The sequence below is a fragment of the Puma concolor genome, chromosome A2 (genome assembly GCF_028749965.1).
Source record: "Puma concolor isolate L17-30 chromosome A2, mPumCon1.1.hap2, whole genome shotgun sequence".
NCBI classification, from domain to species: Eukaryota; Metazoa; Chordata; class Mammalia; order Carnivora; family Felidae; genus Puma; species Puma concolor.
Window position 1 is genome coordinate 130,137,566 of NC_141668.1, and position 19,226 is coordinate 130,156,791.

Genomic DNA, 19,226 nt, shown 5'->3' on the forward strand with positions numbered 1-19,226 from the left:
AGGGCTTAGCGGCGTCTGGGTGGCTCAGTCAGTTAAGAGTCTGACTTCGGCTCAGGTCATGACCTCGCGGTTTGTGAGTTCGAGCCCAACATCGGGTTCTGTGCTGACAGCTCGGAGCCTGGAGCCTGCTTCGGATTCTGCATCTCCTTCTCTCTCTGCCCCTCCCCCACGTGTGCTCTCTCTCTCAAAAATAAATGTTTTAAAAAAAAAAGATGAGGGCTTATACCTGATGCACTACTTTACATGAGTCTTTCCCTGTGTAGTCTTGAGATTTTACATAAATGATGCATGCCTTAACCATACAGGAGGCCCCTAATAAATGTGTATTGAACTGAATACAACGTGGCCAAATAACACTGGAATTATACAGATATATGCTGGAATTGTGACATCTCATTTAACTCTATCAACTTAAACATTTTTATTTGTCCTGTCGGAGAAAAACAAAGCAAAAGACAGAAATAGTTTATATGATGCAAAAGAGAAATCATTTAAATAATGCAGACAATTTCCTTCAAGAAGCACATGGCTTACACTGAGTGAGCATGAGAGAGGGAGATGTGAGACTGCTGTGCCCTAAGTATGTTTTAGTCCCTATGGAAACTCATACTCATAGTGTAGTAATTGCACCGTACTGAGTGTGAACTGGAGGACTCATTATATGCATCATTCGTACACTGTGGCCCCTCAACGTGAGTCAGCTCCACCATCTGGTGCTCAGCTGAAGAAATCAAGGTCTATTTCAGTGTTGGAAGAAAACTGGCTGTGTTAGACACGTTGAGAATTTCCTTATCAGTTTCCAGTGCGGTGCATAAATGTGGCTACAGCAAATCTTGCAGCATGCTACCAAGAATATATAGAACAGAAATTACGAAGCCGTGGCACCAAGCACTCCATTGAGGGCAATGTTGAGAAGTCAGGTGCAAGATAATGGTAATTGACTGTATATGATTTTCATCTTAATATTTTTATATTATAACACCCAAGGGAGATGCAACTCCATCACATTTAGGATATGATTTTAAATCTAAGCTTTGAACGGTTGTACTTATTGACACATACCTTCTCACTTTCATTATAATTGAATTTGAAACACACATAGCATAGCTGCATAACCTTCAACCAGTCATCTAAATTCTGTTTGGTCATCTGTAAAACCAGCAGGTGGGACTTTTTGATCACTAATGCCCCTTCCAGTAGTATTATTCTCACTCCAAATGCATTAAATCCCACTCTGTATGCAGAATGATCTAACTGGGAGATGATTTGGCTAAGGCTTCATTATAAAAATCAGAGCTGGGAAGCCATTTTTGTGACACAGAGGATAGTCAGACAGAATTGGGCGTATGAGCTCGCTGAGTGAATTGTTGCGATTAATGTTAATGAAATTCTATTTTTATGAGTTGTCCCTTGACAGCAGTTCTTAAGTAAAAAGATAGGACTAACATCTCAAGCACAATGCACCACACAATCAGCAAACAGAGAAATAACCTTTATTAAATTACCCTTGAGTCAAAAGCCTGTTGTCTCTGAGATTAGCCCTTGTCATCATTTCTGATTAAAAAACCAGCTGCCATTTATGGCCAAGGATTTAATTTGAGGACATGTTAGAAAAATAACTATTTACAGCAGTTTTATACATTTGAAGCACTTATTAGGCACATTTGAAATTCCATTACAATAAATACAAGAGGAATATAGTAATAAAGTATGATTTCTGATTATTCTCAACAAGCCCTGGGAACTTTACCGTACCAGGCCCATCTGACATAATGAAGACAAACTTTTGTTACACACATTCAGCTACTCTAATTAGATATTTGCTAAAAAGTGTGTAACAAGAAATATCTCTGGGACATACCAATATATAAACTAATTGAAGTGTTTCAAATTATATTCCTATTACGAAAGTTTACATTTTAATCCAGATTTAAGCATTGCCTAGGCTTTATTTTTTGAATGCTTATTTATTTTTGAGAGAGACAGAGAGAAACAGAGAGAGAGCGTATGAACTGGGGAGGGGCACAGAGAGAGGGAGACACAGAATCTGAAGCAGGCTCTGAGGTGTCAGCACAGAGCCCAACACAGGGCTTGAACTTGGGAACTGTGAGATCATGACCTGATCTGAAGTCGGATGTTTAATTGACCGAGCTGCCCAGGTGGCCCAAGCATTGCCTAGACTTTGAAGGAAAGACTGTCAGTCCATGGGGGAAAAAAATCTCTCTCCCAGGGAAACACTTTGCAATTAAACAGCTCTTTTCTGGTAGTTGTCTGTTTTGCTCTCGTACAGCAGACTTAGTCACTTTTTTTTTTAATTGCCCCTGTGTCCTCTGTTTATACAAACAATTATCTAAGAAAAGACTGAAAACACAGAAAGTTGTCAAAGTTAATTGAGAGCACCAGGACCAGAATTTAGAATTGAGGTTATTAAAAATGAGAGTTCGGGTTATTTATTTGCAATCAGATCATGTTTTTGTTTGTTTTGTTGTCTTGTCCAATATGTTTTTAGTTTCTAGTGTTTCTTGTTACTTCTTGGGCATCTCCTGTTAAGGCTCTAGCCTAAGAATTTTATTCTGGAGACCGCAGAAAGGGATGACTCAGAATAACCTAAGACAATTGATTTTTAACTTTTGGCTTTGAAGACACATAATGATTGTTATGACAAAAGATGACTACTCCATGACAGAAGGCTTCCTGACCCGTCCCTCTCTCTCCCTATCTCCTGTCACAATAACAATATCATGGGCTGCTGAAATGGGAGGAGAACTGGGTAGTAATAAAGAACTTGGACAGGCATGGGCTTTAAGAAGGAGCCCTGGACCCTGAGACTGGATCCCACGGCGGGGACCTAGAAAACCTACAAGAGGATGATAAGGCCCCCATGCCTTGTATAGCAGATTCTCCTGGTTACCCCCTACACACACACCGTATCTGTTTCCTCTTTTCTTTAGTAACAGAAATGGCAAGTATTAATGGCCACAATGGGTGAGTAAATGTGGCTTTTCCCCTTCTTCTCCTTGGCTGAAGAAAAAAAAAAAAAAGGCAAAAACTTGACCACAAGATAGAAGTCCCAGGTTGAGTATAACAGAGCAAGAAAGTAAAAGAAGCCTAGATAATGATACATTGAATGCACCTTATCAGCCTTCAACCATGACACTAGCACAGAACCACCTTCCCTATTTTTGCATGAAGGAGAAATTAACTTCTGTCTTGTTCACATGACATTATGTTGATATCTGAGTAAAGAGCTCAACTCTGTCCTAATATAGTACGTAAAGCCCCAACCCTGGCCAGATATCGTCTTCCCCGCTCAACAATGGCGTGGGTATAGACAAAATTTCTGCAAGATATATCTAGGCAAATGAAACTGAGACCTCTTGAGATAGCTTCCATGGCTACAGCAGAATTTGGGAGGGCCAGGAGCATGGGAGTAGAGATTCCCACCAGTCAATATAGTGCAGGAATGGTAGATGGTTTACCATGTGCCGCTGACAGCGAGCAGAAGGGTTTTAAAACGCCCCGCAGTTGAAAAAGGAAGACTCAGGGGCGCCTGGGTGGCTCAGTCGGTTAAGCGTCCGACTTCGGCTCAGGTCACGATCTCACTGTCTGTGAGTTCGAGCCCCGCATCAGGCTCTGTGCTGACTGCTCAGAGCCTGGAGCCTGTTTCAGATTCTGTGTCTCCCTCTCTCTCTGACCCTCCCCTGTTCATGCTCTGTCTGTCTCTGTCTCAAAAATAAAATAAAACGTTAAAAAAAATTAAAAAAAAAAAAAGGGAGACCAAAGTCCAGATAGGAATGAGAATTTATCAGCAAATGCCAATGTTGATAGACTATTGACCCAAACAAGCTTGTGCTCACCCCCACCATAAAGAATATGCCTTGCCATGGCAGAAACCTGCTGGAACTCAGACACAAACCCAGAGAGAAAGGAAGGGAATAAGGGATTCCTGAATTTATTGAAATTAATTTTTTCCTCTTAAAAAATAGCATCTTTCATAGACATTAAGTCCTAAAACACTAAAGTTCTAAAAGCTGAAAACATTCCCAGTTCTTACATTTACTTACTTTGTGGTCTATGACTTGTACTTGCTGTGCAAAGTAATTGGTTGATGGTCGAGGGAGGTAGAGTTTAAAATGTTTTCATATTAACCAGTTGCTGGATTACCCATTACATTCATCCATTTATCATTCTGCCTCCAATTATTACATAATGTCTGGCATATATTATGCATGCAAATATTGTAAAATATCTGTTTAATTATTCTAGTTCATTCTATGGTATCGTATAAATAAATTGTGTTCCATAAATAATTGCAGTAAATTTAAAAATTATCCCCCTCCTGGTTTAAATATGTATAAATTCCTTAAAAGCTCCTACAGACATCCCCTAACCTGTATACCACCAACTCATTACTTTGAATACACATATTCCACTTTATAATCTATTTTGGAATACACTATTAAATCTGAATGATAATATTGGTGACATTTTTCCTTTTAAAGCCATTTGAGTGATAGTTTGCCATTGGCAAAAACCTTAATGTGGCAGTACCCATAGATAAACTCTCAACTTCTGTTTTTTTATCTTAGCACTCATTACTTATAGTATTAGTTACTATTCAACACATACTTTTGGAGCATTCATTACACCCAAGATGCTGGGGTATCAATGCAGAGGTAGTAGAGAACAAACTCAGAGAACAAGATTCTTAGAGTCTTAATAACAAAGGAAAGTCTATTTAAGATGAGATCTGACCCTTGAATTGTGTTAACTGGACAGTGGGGCAAAAGAAAGGGGGGAAGGGAATGGAAGTGTTCCCAAACAGGGAAAAAGCACATTTGAAGTAATAGGTGGAAAATTGCAAACTCTAAATGGCTCTGTCATCTGAGGAAGGGAAGCTGAAAAGGTATGGAGCATTAATACACATTTCAGGAGTCAGCAAACCCTAGAAGGAACCTATGGCTAAAGCCCATTTTCCTAAAAACTCTTACAGAGAATTAGAGCCCTACAGTCATAAGTCACGTTCTTTCAAACTTGTAATTTAGCTCAAGTCAACTGTTTTCCTTTCTGCCTCTCAGTAGAAGGTATCAAGAGGTCTGGAGGAGAGAGTGACCAGCAGATTTGACCACATTTATGATTGTATATTTTAACAATTATTTAGAACCTTGACATATACTTTAGATTAATTTTATTGATTTTCAGAAAGATTTACAGTTTATGGATTTTTTAAAGGAATTTTTTCCCCATTCCCATTGCCAGTCCTCAATATTAGGCTGGAAATCTCTTCAGAAAAGAGATCATCCATTGAGATAAACAGGGAGAAAATTGATTTGCCCTCAACCTCTTAGACTGTTATACTATAGGAGCAGAAACAGAGAATGCCTCTTGAATAAGGGATGGTGATTGGGTACAAAATTGTTAAATTAGAAAAGCTAATTCATTTCATTGGTCATTTTTATCTTCCCTAAACTGACACAATTTGCGGTAATTCAAATTCACCAAGAGTTAGGAAACTTGTGACAGATGGAAGAAATAAGACTATACTTTGGAGAAAACATCACTGTTCCTCACATCCTAGACACCATAGCAAGCCTGTTGACTACAGTCTACTGAGAACTCTAGAAGAAATACCATTTAAATAGCCCACGATAGAAGAAAGATTCTGGACTTTAAAAACAATCACATTGCCAATATTCCCTTAAAATTGCTACATAAGAAGGAGTATCTCTACAGGTAGAATGTAAACCCAGTTCAGAGCTGAGTTACGGGGTATAGTTACTATACCTTAAGAAATTACACCAAAAATATTGGTATATAATTCCAAATTTTGTAAGATATGTGCTTTTCTGGGGTACTATATCTGAATAAACTAGTTCACTAAATTGCAAACTCCCAAGACAGAGAAAATGGTTGAAAAGAGAGGAAAGACTCTATAGAGAATGCACTATATAAAGTCGAAAAGCCTTTCCCTTAAGAGCCGTTAGTCAAAGATCCAAAATTATAAATAAAAATAAAGATAAGTAAATAAGGAACTTTAAAAATAGATGTTTGGTAACTTTCAACCATTATTCTGGGGTGGATTCAACAGTGGAAGTCAAAGGAGCCTTGTTCTCTCTTTGGTAATAGACTCAAAATGAAGGCCTGAAGAGGGACCATAGTCAGAAAAATAACTGGAGTGGGAAATTACCAATTTAGAAGATCTCCTACATGTGGCTAAATATTTTCAAAAAGTCCTATAAAGTAAATACATTGGAAATCAACACAAACATCTGGCTCTGCAGATAAAACTGGCCCCCCAATAAAACAAAGGTTTCTCTATTCTCCAACAGCCAAGAAACTGTAAATAAGGACACTTGTAGATATTGCAAACAAAAGAGTCCTTGGAAGAGCCAACATCACTTAGTGGAAAACAAAAAGACAGCTGTCCAAATCTATTTAATAATGCTGCTTCAAGGGAAATATAAGAACCCAGTATTTCCTGTCCTTTCTGTAAACTCTGTGGTGAGTTGTCTACCAGTACAAATGAACAACAACACAATTTTCTTATTGATGCAACACCTCTCCACACACCTTCAATCCCCCTGCCATAGCAGATGAAATCCCTCAGAGCACTCCCGCCACTTAAATCCTGGGAATTTCTAATATTCCTAAGTCCTTTTACTGTCCCAACTTAAAATTGTTACTTTGGGACTCTTATTAGAAAAACACTTCTTTCTCTTCTGTGACTCAGCTTCTGCAGATGTAATAGGTATTAATCTACTTAGCAAATGGAACTGCCAGATAGAACATACTACAGAAGGATTATTTTTAGAAGTTGCAGAAAATTCTACACACTATGAATGTGGGTAGTATGCTATTGTGGGTATGCTATGCTATTGTGGGTAGTAATATACCTACATTGTATATGATTCAAAAAAACCTTGTGGTATTAGCTGGGTTTCCAGAAACTCCGTAGGCAAAACACCCTTCTTCACACTTTGGCAAAAATAACTAGAGCAGAACCTATAAGATTCCGGATTGATTTTTCTAAAACTTTCCCAAAATTTCCTCAGTGCCCTGTTAGAGCTAAAGTCATTGAAGTTCCCATGCCAATTATGTCCTCATCTGGGACATTCCAACTTACCGTGATAGAAAAACACATTTATTGGTACAGTTGTTGTGAATTAAGCAAAGCCTTGCCACAAGCTCTAAAACTTTACTGTCTTTATCATTCTCAATATACTGGAAGAGTAGTTAAAATGAGTCAGCCATTAAAATTGAAATTACCTAAAAAAATCAAATACTCTTGGGTGCGATAGTCTCAGGCCCTACCCTTATCTCATACAGTCCCGTGCTTTTCCCCTTCAGGATCTCATAGATTCTCTCCTCATGAAGTGGTCACTACCAGACATATGTGATCAGGGATAACTCCACCCAGACCTGATTCCAATCTTACACCAGTCCATGTAGCTGAATATTATAAGGAAAATAACCAATAACAACCCAGTATACTCTGTCCCATCATTTACAGGTACAGGCTATATCTTTCATTACTCGCAACTCATCTGTATCACGTGACCTAACACATGATTTGGTCACACATGATTTGGGGTACTCCGAAAATGTCAGAGTGCAGGTGCCATAGACTCATTATATCATTCAAATCCTGTAGCCACACTACCTTATTACCTTCATTTTGCAGAAGACAAAACTCTTGGTCAATTCATTTGCCTGAGGTCAGATATCTAGTACATGGGGAACCTGGGATTTGAACCCAGGTTGTCCAAGAAATGTAACTACTTGGGAAAATGACACATGCAGGGAATTTGAAAAATTAGTTGATATTGAATGCTATCACTACCGGATAGCTCTTCAAAAATGGAACTCAATTATATTCGATGTTGTATTCCATAGAATTATGGCCAAATTTATTTGCCAAAACTGCCTGTTCAGGGTTGTCTCAGGTACTTGTTTCTTCTCTCTGGCATGGATTTTGTCACCTTGATAATTTGGAAATTATTACTCAGAATGTTTATTTGTGTGCAAGAAATGGGCAAAATTCTTAGAGATAATGAGAGGAGAATGTGTGATCCAGCTGTCGTAGGAAGACCCGACCAAAAACAGTGTTGGTTTTTGAGAGTGGCATGGTTACCAAAGGGAAAATGAACAGGTTTTCAGAGTTCTGGCCAGTTCCATCATCTTGTGGTAGTAATTATCCTAAAAAATGACCTGACTTCTTTAGTTCTCGTGGTGATTGGGTAAAATCTCCTCCTCCAGAACTCTCTTCCAGCTCTTCAAATATGTGAGGCTGACAGAAATGAAGCTGGCAAATTAATGCATAGAGCATCATCTCGCATATGTAGCTCTGCCCAGATTATGCATATGCATATAGTTCCCTCATTAGCATTTACTGAAAGGAAAAGAGCATAAAATAATAGATGCACATTGGCAATCTGTAGAGAAATGGAAATAATGAGAGCCTCGTCGCTTTTAAATTCCTCTAAAAATATTTTTAGAAGGCAATTTCTGTTGATCTTTATTTTCACTGGTGTATGTGAAATAGCTCTCCTGGATTTGTTTTTGTTTTGCAATAGACATCACATGCATTTTCCTGAAGACTGGGAAATTAGATGCAGGCCCCACGTGCCTTTCTCCTCCTGAAATTTACATTACAAGCACTTGATTTATTGGTCTTTTAAAAGTCCAGAACACCCACAGATCTGCCAACTGACTTTTATTTATTATCAATTTTCTCCAGTGTAGACTGAAGTAACTCCATCAGTTATTCTTCACCATTACTATTCTCGCTATCATCTACCTATATATTCTTTTTCATTATGCGAAGTATTAATGTTCCTTTCAAATCCCTTTCTGCCCACTGCTCCTCTTCATTTTATTTTCCCATCTTTGCCTTTCATTTCCTACGCTAAATTTCTACTCACCTGGTGATTGCTTTCAAACCCTTTTGTATTAACCTTAGATTTTGAACTTTGTCATAAATGCTTTATAGACCCATCCTCATTACTAAAAAAGAAAGGCATACTTGGGCTTCAAAATCCATGAGATTATAGAATTTAGCCATTGGATTTTAAAGTGGACCTGCATAATAAAAACATTTTAAATATACACTTTTCCACTCCAAATATCTAAATTTTCAGGCATCAGTTTTCTCATTATTCAACAAGCCCTGAACACTGAGTACATTTTAACTGAATTCACCAGAGGAATATTCCTGAATGACAAATACATTGTGCATCCTTTGCAAGAAAGACCTGTGCCCATTTATGAATTTATGCAACACATGAATAACCAAAATCATGTTCATTTAAAAGGCTTATTAATCCTGAATGAATTATTTAGATACCACCATTTTATAGACCTGAGGAGCCACATTGGTTCCATAAATGAATGAAGGGGTGAAAAGATTGACAGAGCTGTGGCAAAGATGTAAAAAATATGGACACTAAAGGAAAGCATTTTTCTAAAGCCACTTTAAAAAACAAGACAAACAAAATTTTGCTGGACATCCCCAAATTGTGATTCCAGTGTTGTTCCTACCCAGCTGATAAGTATAATTTCTGTTCATTATAAAATAATCATTGTATATAGTGTATTGTTTTTATTCAATTCTAAAACCAAAATTGTCTTGGATAGTCCCTATTTAAAAGTGATTGGATTTATTTTCAATAATCTCATGAATCAAAGAGTTCAAAATATAATCATAGTAATTTTATTTAAGAATACATTTTGCTGCAAATCACAGAAAAACCTACAATAATGGCTTAAAAATAGTTTTTGGTATGGCAATCAGTTTGTGGTTCAGCAACAACATAGCAGTTTCATTGACATCAACAGGTATACAGGCTTTTCTATCTTTCCAACTTTAATCCGTAGGCTTTCATCTTGACATTGTTTACCTCATGATCACAAGCTCGCTGCGGCATTACTAGGCTTCATGTGTGTATTTCAGGCATGGGGGAGTGCAAAGAGACAAGTTATTTTTATGTCTTGATGAGATTTTGCCTTTATTTCTGGAAAGAATATCTTCCCAGGAACTCTGACTTCATTAGCAAGACAGTATAACATGGCCAACTCAAAACCCCATGAGAGTCAGGAAACTGAATAATTTGGTGTGCTTGTCTATATACTAACAGCAAAGATGAATAGGACTGTGAGTGATTTTGCAGTAATGGATCTGCATATTTCCAGCTTGTTCCTACTTCAAGATTGGAAAGGAAACCTGAGAGATTACTCAAGATACTATTATGACAATGGTATTTTTAAAAAATAATAACTGAGAGGCTCCTGGGTGGCTCAGTCGGTGGGGTGGCTGACTTCAGCTCAGGTCAGGATCTCAGAGTTGGTGAGTTTGAGCCCCACATTGGGCTCTGTGCTGACAGCTCAGAGCCTCGAGCCTGCTTCAGATTCTGTGTCTCCCTCTCTCTCTGCCCCTCCCCCATTCTCTCTCTCTCTCTCTCTCTCTCTGAGAAATAAAGAGACATTAAAAAATTTTTTAAGTGATAATAACTAAATATAAGATATACAGGATAAGGGAAGTGGACTCTGAAGCTTGATAGATTTGAACCTATTTTGAAAACCAAGAAATACCATGCTAATGGGGTTAACCTTGATCCCATGGACCACTATCTTCTCCTGGGCTATACATTAGAATCCCTTAGGGGGCTTTTCAACAATATTAATAGTCCGTTAAATCAGAACTTCTAGGGGTAAGGCTTAAACATCTATACTTAAAATTTAGTGATTCTAAAGTGCAGCCAGGGTTGAGAGAAGTGCCTCTGAACATTATTGGGAGGATTCGAGATTGTAGAGCAAACACAAGTAGACCAAACCATTTATAGATTCATTCATAACATGAATAGAGAATAAAATTGGTTGGTCAATGTAAATGTCCTTTATATAAGACTCATGTAAATAAGTCCTTAATGAATGAAGCTTGACTTTGAATAAAAATTTGGAACTCGAACATGTCTTTAGAAATTATTTGTAAAAGTGTAGAAGTACATCATTATTTATAGTTTTAATATCATTGATCGTGAAGACCCTGAAAGCCCACAATACATCACTATCACTTTTGAATTACATGTTTTCAATAGTTTCTTTTTAAAGTCTAATTTGTTTCAAACTACTTTAGGTGTTTTGATCTGTGCAATATTCAACCTTGGTTGTATATTTTGGTATCCCTGTCATACAGTTAATTTGTAGGACAAATTTATATTACATATACTGACACTAAACCTGAGTATTCTTCATACAAACTGCAGATAACATCTGAGCTTCCTCTATACCATTTTTTATAATTTAACACACACACACATACACACACACACGTAATCAAAAAGCTTTATATTTATCCCTATTGAATCTCTCATTTGTTCAAGCCTATCACCTCCCCCTTTAAAACCCCTTTGAATCCTATCATTTTGACCTCAATTATTTCCTGTCTTTCCTAATTTTCATTTATCTGTCAGTATGATTATCAAACACTTTTAAAGATATTTCAGCTGCAAGAAACACAAGTCAACTCAAACTTGTTTAAGCCACAAAGGAGGCTATTGGCTCATAATAACAACTGCAGAGGTAGAGCGTGCTTTAGAGTTGAATGTTTGTGTTATGTTCTGAAGGACTCGGGCTCTGCACTCTTTCCTCAGCAATCACGTCAGCTTCCTCTAAGACTGTTCCTCCTTATAAGTCATGAGATGCTTGCCAGAGCACTTGAGGCTAAATGCTCCCACAGTCACATATAAGACAGGATACACCTTCTGTTCCAATTATAATTTCTTGGAAGTCCCCAGAAAAAGCCCCATTGTACCCCCACTGGCTCACCTCCTCTCAAACCCTCAATTAGAGAAATGCCATGAACTGAAGGATGTCCCAACCAATCATTGGCAAATAATATGAGATGTCTAGGACTGATGTAACTAATCAGGTCCAACTCCTATAAATGTGGTCATTGCACAAAACCCTCAGTCTTTTGCAGTGGAATCAGTTTACCATGAATATTAGAAAGGCAACACCAGCTTCCACTATACTGGCCTCTTCCGTTTTTATCCAAGTCGTTGATGTGACTCAGGAATTTTGTATATGCTTGTTCTTCTCCCTGGAACATCTTTCTTTGAGGATGTTCTGTCACACTCACCCTTGCATTGTATCTGGTTCCGTTTTAGTTATCTTTTATCTCTCATTCAAGATGCCATTTTTCTCTATAATATCTTCCCTAAGCTTCTATTACACAGACACTCTGTCTCTCTTCAGTGCCCTTATAGCACCATACAGAACCTTAATCCTGTCATATAGTAGGTACCATGTAGCAGAGCAGAGCAGGGAATAGAATTATCACTTCCTATGGTTAGTGCTCTCTTTTTCCTTGGATTTCCCCCACTAAACTGTAAGTTCAAGACTATGTCTTGATACCGATGACATCACCAGTGCCTAGCCCAAGTGCCTGCCCCATGGTAGGTTGTCAATAAATACTTATTGAATTAAAATGTTGAATTGAAAACACTACTTTCAGATTCTGTGATTGCACCACAGAATTCTTACAAATTGACATAAATTAAAAAATCAACTTTAAATATCATTTTCCAAAGTAGTGACAACTCACCTCACTGTACCATTACCAGATTTGAATGTCTTCAAAGGGAGATCCTGGAAGCCTAAGACTGATCTTTCATTGAAACAGGCTATTATTTGCCCACATCACATACTTAGCAACTATCAGAAAATGAAATTCATTTCTGGGACTGGTATCTTAATAAACCCAAATCGGTTTTCCAAGATTACTGATGCTTTTCTTTTATTTTATTCCTAAACGTCTACAACATATCTGTTCATTAGTAAAACCAATAGAGGAATCAAATGTGGTATCATGAGTCTAAACTGAATATTCATACCTTTGATGGAATGGAAGGCTGGACTTTAACACAGATGAATAGTAAATGGAGCAGGTCGTCCCCTTGCTAACTGTGTCCAGATCGTGGCTTTTCCTTTTTATTGGAGTTACTATCAAGTATTGATTATTACCCTCTTCCTCCTTCAGATTGTCTTCCTTCCATCCTGCTGTTACATGGTGGACATCCAAAAGCATGTAAGTAGTGCATGTTTCTCTTTTCTTATAAAAGTCTTCCTGGATTTTTCTCAGAGAGACTAATTTCTTAGGGTATAAATTGAAATTACATATTTCTACAAGACAATGAAGAGTGAAAGAAAAAAAAACAAGAAAAGCAATGTTTTACATGGAGCCAATAAAAAGCAGACAGATTAGCTCTAAATCAACGTGCAGTGTGTCGGAGAAGTAAATTTAACTGCTCCAACTCACAGAGGGCGAATTCATCTTTGTCTCTGTGGTTTAAGGAAGATTTTGACAAGAAATTTAATAACATGAAAGAATAAGTGTGATACTATACACAGTGGTTTATGTCATGAAAGGAAAAGGATGAAAAAGTCACTATATATAAGTCATTGTTCTCAATTCATTGTTTCTAATTCACTGCATCTATTCATAAAAACAATCCTCACTCAGCCTCCACAGCTTTGGCAGTTGGAAATAAAAATGGAAGGAGAGAAAGAGTTCCCCAGAGCTTTTGACTGAGTGTTTGAGGCCATAAACACTAAAGCAATACATTAAAAAATACTACACCATAAACACAAAACAATCCTATCTACTGAAATTAAAAATAGATTAATTCTAGATTTTCTTATCATAAAATTTTGGATAAGCTCATCAAAACTACATGTTTATCTTTTCCCTGGTATTCCTGTTTTAGGCGTCTCATAAACATATCCCTGTCATTTTGCCAGTTGTGTAATCTGCACTGGGATTTGTATGCATTCCAGTGGGGTTGTACTGTAGCAATGGAGAAGATATCAAAAACATCGAACACGTAGGCCCACCAAAAAGGCCCTGTATTATTTACATGCATGCTGTATGATTACAGACTTTATGGAAGAACTGGATTACCCCTTGAGCTTTCGTGGAATAAAATGTTTCCCAGTGTGAATATGCAGTCCTTAAATATAAGAGGAATTTTCATGATCTCTGAATTCCTTGGTGCCTAGTACAGCATTTGACACTCATTGGTGCTCACTGAACACTGCTTGAACAATATCATTGAGTGGAAAGACCATGGTCTTATAATCACTAAGACTTGGCTTCAAATTCTTCCTACTTCACTTATTAGCCTGGTGACTTGGAGGAATTTCCTTTTTTTCCCTCTGAGACTTAAATGTAGACAAAATGAAGCGATGACACCAGCTTTGCAGAACTGTTCTGAGGACTTGAGATTATATTGGTAGGGGTGGGGGTATGGGGGGTAGGGGAGGTGGACACCCAGACAACTAGATATGTATATAATAAGTTTATGAGTTGAATTACATCCCCTCACAATTCATATGTGGAAGTCCTAACCCCAGTGCCTCAGTCGGTGAGCTTATTTGGAGACAATTTTTTTTTTTTTAATATACTTTATTGTCAAGTTAGCTAACATACAGTATATAGTGTGCTCTTGGCTTTGGAGTAGATTCCCGTGATTCATTGCTTACATGCAACACCCAGTGCTCATCCCAGGAAGTGTCCTCCTCAATGCCCATCACCTATTTTTCCCTCTCCCCCACCATCAACCCTCAGTTTGTTCTCTATATTTAAGAATCTCTTATGGTTTCCCTCCCTCTCTGTTTCAAGCTATTATTTCTCCTTCCCTTCCCCAATGGACTTCTGTTAAGTTTCTCAAGTTCCACATATGAGTGAAAACATATGATATGCTTTTCTCTGACTGACTTGTTTAAAATTTTTTTAACAGTTATTTATTACTGAGAGACAGAGAGACACAGAGAGTGAGCAGGGAAGATGTAGAGAGAGGGGGAGACAGAGAATCTGAAGTAGGCTCCAGGCTCTGAGCTGTCAGCACAGAGCCCAATGGCAGGGCTCAAACTCACAAACTGTGGGATCATGACCTGATCTGAAGTTGGTCTCCTAACCAACTGAGCCACCCAGGCACCCCTGACTTGTTTTACTTAGTGTAACACCCTCCAGTTCCATCCATATTTTTGCAAATGGCAGGATTTCATTCTTTCTCATTGCCATGTAGTGTTCCATTATATATGTACACCACATCTTCTTTATCCATTCATCAATTGATGGACATTTGCACTCTTTCCATAATTTGGAGACGGAATTTTTATAAAAGTAATCAATTTAACATGGGGTCATTGGGAGAAGGAGTACTAATCCAATATGACCAATATTCTCATAAAAATGGGAATTTTTGGACACAGAGATTCACATAGAGGGGAGGCAATGTGAAGATAAAAGGAGAGCACAGCCATCTACAAGCCATGAGAGAGACATGGAACAGATCTTCCCTCAGGGACCTTAGAAGGAACAAGTCCCAACAACACCTTGACCTTGGACTTCTAGACTCCAGAAACATCAGACAATAAACTTCTATTGTCTAAGCCACCCTGTCTATGGTACTTTGTCACAGAAGCCCTAGAACACTAATACAAGAAGTCACTAAAATTGGTTTATTTCCTACGTATAGGTGTCCCCTAGGAAACAGGCAAGAGTAACCAAAGCCCTGCTCTAGTGCACTCAGAAGTGTGGCCAATAGAATTTACCATAATCATTACATTTCGTGGCCAGGCTTTCCCTATCTCTAGCCAGTGAAGTGGCTCTAGTTTGGGCAAGAAGGACAATAAAGTGAATGCCACTCATTGGTCCTTGTGACTAGAAATAAGCAAATATTTTACCATACTCTTATCATGATGCAGTTAATAACTTAGAGTGGTATAGTGGCTCTTTCGTGTATAAGAACCAAAATTAGCTTCATGTATAAGAACTAAATTTAAAAATTGAAGGGTAGTTAGCATTCTCCTGGATTTGGCTGGCTTGATTGTAAAAATCAGGTGGTAAACCATCCTGTCATCCATTTTCTTGAGTTCTCAGTTTCTTTTCTGGGTACTTCTTGGTATAAGGATAAAAATTGCAACCATCACCAGTGCCTTCCTTGAGTGGAAATAAGAGATGCACCATCGCTGAAAGATTCTGACCCTGCACTAAAAATCCATTTTGTCCTCACCAAAAGCCCTGAGGATTTAGTATCCCTAAATTCAGAATCTTTAAGATGTTCAAACTTGACACAAATGTGCATATACCTAGTACCCTGGCAAAGAAGCAATTCCCTACTAGAAATTAACTAAAAGATGTCTGTTTCCATTATTATTTGTATTTGCTTCCTTTGGCTGAATGCATTTTCATTCCCCCTCGGGTTTTACTTCTTTCAATATATCTTGGCTGTGATCAGTTTGATTTCTGACACATTGGCAGCCTCAGTTCAAGAGATGAATGCAACTAATTTGGTAGATAAAATTCTAATCTTCCCTGTCTTGATTGTCAATTTTTGAAAGGTAATCTAAGATGATGTCTTTATCCCATAATTTATGTTGTCTAGATTTGACTAAAGCCAGGTTTGAGGAGTTGATTACATTCTCCCATCTGATCAGCTGAAGGCTAAGACCAATGACACCAGCTCTAATTGTAGGAAAAGAACACACTTCCAAAATCTTTTGTGACAAAACGCCAGCTATAAATTTGCCATTTAAAGTGTTTATGAAGTTGCTAATGAATGAACTTGGCTTTCTTCCTTGAGGTCTGCCTCATTCTGATTTCCTTGGTCCAGAAGAAAACTCTCTTGGCATATTTATGAAGAATTGGGAAAGGTTTTCTTGCACATAGAATTCCCTCAGCTCCAAAGAAAACTCCATTCTGCAAAGTAAACTTGATATCAGCGTAAGCAGGTGCCAGCCGCTGGCATCTGGCACTGAGAAATATATTTATTAAATTATATTGTGGATCAGAAGCCACTGAAAAAATGTTTCTACAATTTTAAGTCATTTAAATCACTTGTACATATCTAACAAAAAACCTTTATATATGTAAAAATATGTGTGTGTATATATATATATATAAATGTATTTAAACACGCACACACACACACACACACTCCCTTGGAACTCACTAGTCCTTAAATCCTTTAATCTCTTCATCTTGAAAGTCTCCATTTACACAAATGAGTTTAAACGTTTTCACTTGAAATCTAGGCATTTTAATGTAAGCCAGTGACAAACCTGCTCATCTTTGTCCATTGCTACATAGAAAAGCACCCCCAGTGTCTGTGGACACAGCCTCCCCACACTAGGGCAGGGCAGTGTCTCCCCGACTTTCTCAGCTTTAACCTTTAATGTGGCGTGAGCAGCCCCAGCCCTGCATGTATGATAAATGGAATCTCTGGCCCATCTGAAAACGAGTTTATGTGGGCAGGAAGATTTAGTATCCCCTGTGCACCCTCAAGATAAAAAATAGTCTGGGCTTGTGGGAACAATTTGTCTAAGAAGAGTAATTTTAGAAATTCTTGCAATGTCTTTAGAGGGACTGAATTCATAGTGGTTTTCCCCTTGATTTTATTTCAAACACCTGTTCTTCATGAACAGGCATAATTCGAAGCCAAAGTAATGGGGGCCCACGGATGCACAAAACACACAGAACTGACTTTTGTCCTTTGTATGGTTTCTCCTCACATATTGAGTGTGAGCCTGTGTGTGTATTCAGAACATTTGCTAAAACTGGTTCTCGCATTTTCAAAACTGCAGTCTCCACTACAAGGCTCTCACAGTGCGATAATTCTAACTGATAAATTACTAAAACAAAAATAGAAAATTGATAGTTGCGATAACTTTCTTTAGTGCACAGCTGGTGTAAGCATCTTGTTCTCACATCTGTGTGTCAGCAGTCTGCCCCCCACCTCACCGCCTCAGGCACTTCCTTTCTTCTCTGAAGTAAATCTCGTTGCCAAAAATCTGTTTGTTTGTTCTGCTCAACAAATGGCACATGTTCTTATTAATGAGGCCTCTTCCATTTCTCACAGGAACACTTTCAAACATCTCTTCCTTTTACTTAGCCTGTTGACTAGAGCCTAACTTTGTATGTGTTCTCCAGGTGAGCAATTGTGTAGAGGACGTTTGTCTCTAGCCTCCTTGGAATTTCGCACAGTAGCAAACACTACAACACTTAGTCTGGGTAATCTGGCCAGTCCTAAGGCAATGACAGCAAAGTGTTCAAGAGCATGAAGTCTGCAGTCAAGCAGATCTGAATCGTGTTTCTTATTTGTGTGAACCGAGGAGGGTGAGTCCATCTCTCTTTGAGGCCAGCGTCCTCATTTACAAGAGAGCAGTCATGACACCTGTCAGAACCAGAATGCAGGCAGGATGTCAACTGAACCTGAGCTGAGGCTCCTATCACAAAGACCTGTCATTAACCCAGTGGTTTACTTAACCACTATAGAAGTTTGTATCTTCTATATATTAGAGTCTGAAGGAAACATTTCAGATTGGTGGGTGGCCCCATTAAATACAATCACTCAGGGGTCTTCATTCATGCTGCTCTGCTCTCCATATCCCCTAGAACTTTGTTTTTATCTGTAGAGCACAGGCTGGGTTTCCATGGGTTATGGCTTGTTGAAAGGGATACAAAACATCAAGGAAGCTTGTTCATGGTCTTAGAGCTTCAGGCCTGACAGCACATGTTACTTCCTCTCATATTCCTTAAGACTGAACTTTGTCACATGACCACACGTAGCCACAAGGGAGGCTGGGAAATGTCATCTTGCATGGGCTCAGGAATATAAAAGACAGATTAAGGTGAGAAGTTAGAAGTCTAATAGAGCCTATCTCAAAATCCTCAGGTGATCAATTAAAATCACACATATTTGTCCCTGCACATGGTGGTCAATGTTTAGTACTTGTAAACCCACATTACTAATAGTAATAGTAGTATCTGATAAACATAAATGTTAGGGTGAAAACAGACTACCAGAAGACTCAGCCCCAGCATTAACAAGAACCCCTCTGACACGATATTAGAAGCTTCTGCCCTGCTAGAAAAGGGATCTGGAATTAGTTGATGTTCTGATGTCTATGGGTCTGGACTCCATGTGAGGTACTTGTTTGCTTGGATCTCCAGTATGGCTCATAGTCCACTTCATTTCTTTGCTAGGTTAAGACAGTCCCTCACCACCTAGTTCTCAAAATTTCTTTTCTTCAAAGTATGGACCCTGCTTTCTCTAACCCCAGGCCTAATTGAGCTCCCTTGCTTCTTAACCACCAAGTAAGAATTAGGATGAGAACCAGCAGACTACCTTTTGTATTCTCTTGCCCTATCATGTCATGTAGTTCAT

General features: G+C 38.3%; 1 long non-coding RNA gene across 1 annotated transcript in view; it reads left to right on the plus strand.

Annotated features, from left to right (window-relative positions):
• The window catches only part of LOC147583505 (uncharacterized), a 292,328-nt gene that overhangs the window by 109,212 nt on the left and 163,890 nt on the right, over positions 1–19,226 (plus strand). The window contains exon 2 of the long non-coding RNA XR_015243154.1: positions 13,037–13,084. This is a non-coding gene — a long non-coding RNA (uncharacterized LOC147583505). The remainder of the gene's footprint in view (positions 1–13,036; positions 13,085–19,226) is intronic.